The sequence below is a fragment of the Leptosomus discolor genome, chromosome 21, assembly GCF_034619465.1.
Source record: "Leptosomus discolor isolate bLepDis1 chromosome 21, bLepDis1.hap2, whole genome shotgun sequence".
Classification (NCBI taxonomy): domain Eukaryota; kingdom Metazoa; phylum Chordata; class Aves; order Leptosomiformes; family Leptosomidae; genus Leptosomus; species Leptosomus discolor.
The window spans coordinates 7,553,553-7,559,599 of NC_141411.1; positions in this window are offsets into that span (position 1 = coordinate 7,553,553).

Below are 6,047 nucleotides of genomic sequence, written 5' to 3' on the forward strand. Positions count from 1 at the left end.
CTCTGTCCGTGGGTCTGCAAGAACTGAGTGAGATGCTATCAGGGCCCAAGCCTGTGGGATGATGGAGCTACTCCCTCGCCTGCATCTGGACACAGTCAGCCAACCTGCTCTGGGCCTGGTCATGGGCCACCAGCCAGGACGGCTCGTGCTCAGCACCAGGACCCATTGCAGAGCCAAACACACTGGGGTGCCCTGTCCTAAAGGGCTGGGACACCCACAGAGAGCCTGGCTGACCCCCTGGGAGCCCTTAGCACAGGCTTCTATGGTTACATGGCAATTAGGGACTTATCTGCTAAGCAACAACCAAAATAAACCAGCACTTAACCAGTGGAGTGCTGTTTTGCCACCCCGCAGCTCAGCAGGAGAGGATCAGAGCCCCAGTTCCACCGGGCAGCCTGCACCAGCCATCCCCACGCAGACACAGGTGACTGCTTCTGCTCAAAGCCGGCATGGGGAAGACACAGGCTGTCCTGGGGCCAGCAAGATGATTGGCATCAGCCCCATCTCCTTCCTGTCCATGCTGATAAACCAGCCTCATCACAGGCAACACACTCAGGGACGAGAGAGCCGGCAGGGCCACAGCAGCCACCACCTCTGTCCCCACCATGCTCAGCTCACCATGAAGGGACGGAGCTGCACGGTTCTTGGTTGAGTGCTCCTGCCAAGCAAACCTGGCTGCTTCCCAGCCCCAGGCACCCAACACAGGGTTGGGGGCAGATGGACACACAGACAGACAGAGGCGCAGGCAGGGGTGGAGACAGCTCCTTCCCGAACCGGCAGCTCTTGCTGGGGCGATGACGGGTGACATGGCAGGAGCCTGCCTGCTCCAGCATCAGCATCCAAACCCAGCAGCACGAGTGGCATGTGTGCCAGGGAGAGCCTGAAGCCACATGGGGACACAAAGGGGATCTCAGCTGGGAGCCTCTCCATGGCTCTCCTTCTTCCCTGCTGGGCTGGCAGGCTGTGAAAGCGCCGTCTCCACGGCTGGGCTGCCAGGGCGAGCGAGCATCTGGGAGGAAGGGGGGGAGCAGGTCCCGCACCCTGAGGGGTGCTCGGTGGAAAGCACAAAGGCAGAGTTGTTCAGTGCCACTGCCCTATGCCAGCATTCGTCCGGGGAGGGGGAAGCTGAGCAAGGCTGGGAGCCAAGCGCTGGATGGGCACCGCGGGACAGCCAGCTCCCACAGGCAGCCCTCACAGGGTCAGCTCTGGGGTCCCTCCACCCCGGCAGGAGCAGCTGCCGTGGTGAAAGACTTGCCCATCCCAGCATCTCACGCTCTGCAACCAGTGGAGGGGATGGGGTTCACCACACCAGGCACAGCCAGTATCCCCACGTCAGGGCTGCAGCAGACACACACCACCCAGCCTCCCTCTGTGCACTGAAGGTAGGCTGTTTCCTTGCACAGGAAGGCTCAATTCGGCTGACATGGACTGCTGGTTCATGTCCTTGTGTCCCCCTGCCTCCTCACCCAACTACCTCAGTTTCCCCACTCCCAGCCCACCACAATGGCAATCCCAAGGGGCTCCTGAGCATCCTTTGCCCCCAGCACTCTGCCAAAGCTGTGGCAGCACATGCTCCCACAGCTCTCCTGCCCACAGTGAGGGCTACAACATCCCTGCACACCAAACTCCCTGCACCCACAGCCAGGCACACGCTGACCTCCCTCCAGGCTGCACCACCCTGCCGAGACTCAGGCACCCCTGGGGCAGCGCACCCGTCCCACCTGCCACCACCCAGCAGGAGAGGGTGGGCATGGGGGCAGAGAGGATCCAGCCTCCCCCAGCCCCATCACCCTGCATCACCCACCTCAAGCAGGGGCTGTCCCAGCTCCCCAGAGAGGCCAAGCACACACCCACTCACCCCCATTTCTCAGCTCCGGCAGGGGTCGGCAGGGCAGCTCCTCCAGACTGAGCGTGCGGGCGACCCCCCAGCCACAGCTGCCTTTCGCTGCCTCTTACAACCTTGCAACTGTGGATGGGCAGAACGCCGCAGGGAGCTCCCGTCCCTCCGAGACCACCCTCGGAGGGAAGGTGGGTGCCTGCCTGCAGACCCCCTTCAAGGAGCTGTCCCTCTCCCCTCCTGAGGAGCAGAGGAGGCTGCCCAGCCAGGCAGGGCTGGTTTCCCAGGGAGCCCAGCCAGAGAGCCGGGTGGAAAACTCCATTTTCCCCTCTCTGTGCCAGGCCCCAGAGCCACTCACTCTTGTCTGGTCGAGGGGCAAGGCTGCCCGCTGCGGTGCTGGCAGCTCCAGCACCAGGTGAGGGGCCGGGGCACAGCCACCCAGCCGGCCAGAGGCAGCTCTGTCGGTGCAGGCTGGCAGAGGTTGGAGCTGGCAGACCCCAACCAGCCGTGCCGCCCAGCTGCCGTGGATGCTCCTGCCAAGACAGGAGGCCTCAGCAAGCCCAGACAGCGCCTGGCTCCACTCCCGACATTGCCCGCATTCAGCCTGCTCCCATCCCCACTCCCTGCATCACCTGCGTTCACCCCACTCTCATTCCCGCATCACTCCACCCCCCACATAACCCACATTCGCCCCATTTCCCCTCCCCACGTGACCTTGCATTCGCTCCACTCCCATCCCTGCATCCCCCGTGTTCACCCTGCTCCCGTCCCCACTCCCCCACTGCCCCATCCCCACGTCACCCACACTCGCCCTGCTCACACTCCCTCCAGCATCCCCAGCACCAGAGCTGCAGGAGCATCTGCCAGACAGCCCAGACTTGCACGTAGCCCATCTGCCAGCCTCGCTCCCCCCCGTGATTCGCTCTTGTCTTCCCCAAACCTGCCCCCTATGCTTTGCTGCTGCCCTGCAATTCCACGCAGGAGCACAGGGCAGGCAGGAGGAGAGCAGCTCTAACAGCATCCTGTGCTCCCCCAGGCCATCCTACAGGTCAAGGACACCCCGGGCATTGCAAACCCAGCAGGCAAGACAGTGTGGGGCACTTGGGGTGCAGCGTGGTGCTGTACGGGGCACTCAACCTGGCCAAGCAGCTCCCCAGGCAGTTGGGTGCTGCCAGCATCACCACGGTAAGATCAGAGCCAAGTGCTCCAGGTTTTCCCGTATCTCCAGGCCAGCACAGCAAGAGCGGGGCTGCCCATCCTCACCAGCAGACAGTGGCTCCCAGGCCTCAGCTCACATGCCTTGATCTTGCAGAGGAGGATCTGCCCCCTTGCTCGGGAAGGGATGCCCCCAGCCTCATTCCCCCCCTGAGCATGAGGTCCCAGGAGAGGGCTGGCTGCCAAGGGCTGGCTGTTTGCACACAGGTTGATTTGGACCCAAATCAAGACAAAGTTAAGCATTTAATTACCGCAGCAGGGAAGTGGCTCAGCAATCAGAGAAAATTGAATCAGGCTCCCTGGGGACTGCCAGGTCTGGTCAGCGAGCGCTCCAATTAAGAGATATAGCAAGGCACCTCCTAGCAGGAGTGAGCCCAACATGGGAAAATGAGGGGCTCAGCCTGCCTGCAGAGCCACCCACGCCACGCACTCGCTGCCTACGCTCCAGCCAAACGCCACCAAAGCAGAGGGGGCCATGGCCAGCATGGCTGGACCAGCACCGGGGGCAAGCCGAAGCTCCCTGGCTGCTGGGTCCCCATCCCCCCACAGCGTCGGGCAGCCTGGGAACACGCAGGTCCCCACAGAGCTGGGGTGTGCATGGAGACGGGCTGGACATGGCTCAGTGGAGGGACACACCTCCACCCCACATTCATCCCCCAAGGAAGCGACCCCAATACAGGTGCTCTGCAGGGATGTGCTGGCTGTGCCCAGCTCCCGGCTGTGCAGCCCGCTCCCCTGTGGAGCAAATCCCGGCGCCTTGGACCCCAGAACCCCGCGGAGTCCCCCTAATCCTCCTGCTCCAGGCTTTCCCAGGCTTAGGGAAACCTTTAAATCAGGCCTTGGCAGCTGCCATGTGCTGCTCATTAGCTCTGGCAGGAGCACACCGGCGCTAAGCCGCACCATCTGCTCCGTGCCAAGACCCACCGTGGGTCGGGGACAAGGGATGCGCTGCCCACATGGGGACCCAGTGGCTGTGGCACCCAGCCCAAGGCAGCAGACAGAGACCAGCGGGGCCTGGGGGAAGCACAGGGTCATGCTTTACCCAGCCTAGAGGGGAGCAGGTGTGGACTGAGTTTGGGATCTCCCTGGACAACTCCTTCACCCCCATAAGTGACCAGCAATGCCATCAGCTCCATGCTGGACCTGCCCAGGAGAAGAGGCTGGGAAACACCACGAGGATGTCTGCAAATGACAGACACCCACAAAGGGGTGCAGGGCCCCAAAACCCCAGGCAGGATGGGCAGCACAAGGAAACACGCGTGTGGCAACACACGCGACTCGACGCACAACCCGGCAGAGGCCCCGCTCCCCTCTGACTGCGCGGGAATGGCCACAAAACCACCGGCTCAGCAGCAGCGTCAGCAGTTACTGGAGAGCAATAGGAAACCATCGTTCGCCTGGAAACTCTGGGCCTGATGGGCCATTGGCCTGACCCTGTGAGGAGATAGAGATGCCACAGGTCCAACGGAGACAGACGGATGGACACGCTCCCCCTTCCCGATTCTGCACCCCGATACTGATGCTCCCACTTCCTCCCAAGCCAGTGAATCACACCCACAAGGTCTCTCCCTTTCCCAGGTGCCCCTGTGAGGTCCTTATGTCCCAGCCCCACCCCCCACACCCAGTCACGCTCCGATTGCCACTGGAAAAACAGCCTGATCTTGGCAGAGGATGGTGCAACCCCAGGGCCCACAGGGGACATCTGGAGCAACTGGCCCACAAGACAGGACAGTGGGTGGCACAAAAGAGGTGCCTCTCCACCCTCCACAAAAAAAAAACCCACCCAAAAGCTCCAAGCCCTCAGCCAGCAGGACAGGGGATGCTATGAAGCACCCAGGAGCAAACCTGGTCCCACAGCTGGGAAGGGAACAGGCACATTTTGCCCCAACATCCTCCTCAGGCAGGTGCGGCATTAAATAATAGGCAAGCAGACACCCCCACTCCTAACACAGGCAGGGGCCAGATTGTGCCTCCCAGCCCTGCCACACCGGGCCAAGGAAGGGCCCTTGCTTAGTGCTTGGAGGGCAGAGAGAAAGGCAAGGACCAGGAGCCCAGCTCCAGCGTTTCTCCCCCGACATGACGCCTTTCCTCCTTTTCGAGCGTCGCTCATCTCCTCCCAGACCAGCACAGGGATGGAGACATCCCGCTCCTGCCAACCAAGCAGCACGCAGAAGCTCACATGAAGATCACAGGACCTTTGTAACTTCTGGAAAAGACAGTGACAAACAGACCCGGTGCATCCCACTCTGCCCCACTGACCCTCCTGTCCCCAGCACCTCCATCCCTCTCCCCCAAGCACCCATACCTGGGTCCTTGGGCTCCAGCACCCAGATGTGCCCCAGGCTGTGGTGGAGGAGGAAGGAAGAGCCCTGGGAAGAAGTTGGAGACAGTTTTGTGCCTGGTGCTCAAGGTCAGGCTGCGCCACTCTCCAGGGAGGGAGCTGAGAGCCTGCAGGACCCCGGCTGCAGCAAGGCCCGGGGGGTAGCGGGCAGAAGGAACTTTATTAAATGTTTCTGCCCTGGGGAGGGCCAGACTGGTGCAGGAATCATAGAATAGAACCATTGAATAGTTTGTGTTGGAAGGGACCCTTAAAGGCCATCGAGTCCAGTCCCCCTGCAGTGAGCAGGGACATCTTCAACCAGATCAGGTTGCTCGGAGCCCTGTCCAACGTGACCGAGAATGTTTCCAGGGATGGGGCATCGACCACCTCCCTGGGCAGCCTGCCCCTTGGGCCGCCCCAGTATCAGTCTCCAGAGCTTTGCCCTTGGTGCTGGCCCACATGTGGGGCTGGTGACACTGGGAGTACAGACCCAGAGCTTGGAGGGGGCTGCTGAGCCACCCTCCCAGGACACCACAGAGGCATGGGTGGGGTGGGGTTCACAGCCCCATGGGGTAACATGGGGTGGGGGACACCATGGGACAGTGGAGCTTGGGGCCAGGCTCAGCTACAGCAAGCTGTGACAAGAAACGTCCCCCCCGCCCCCATCCTGGCCTC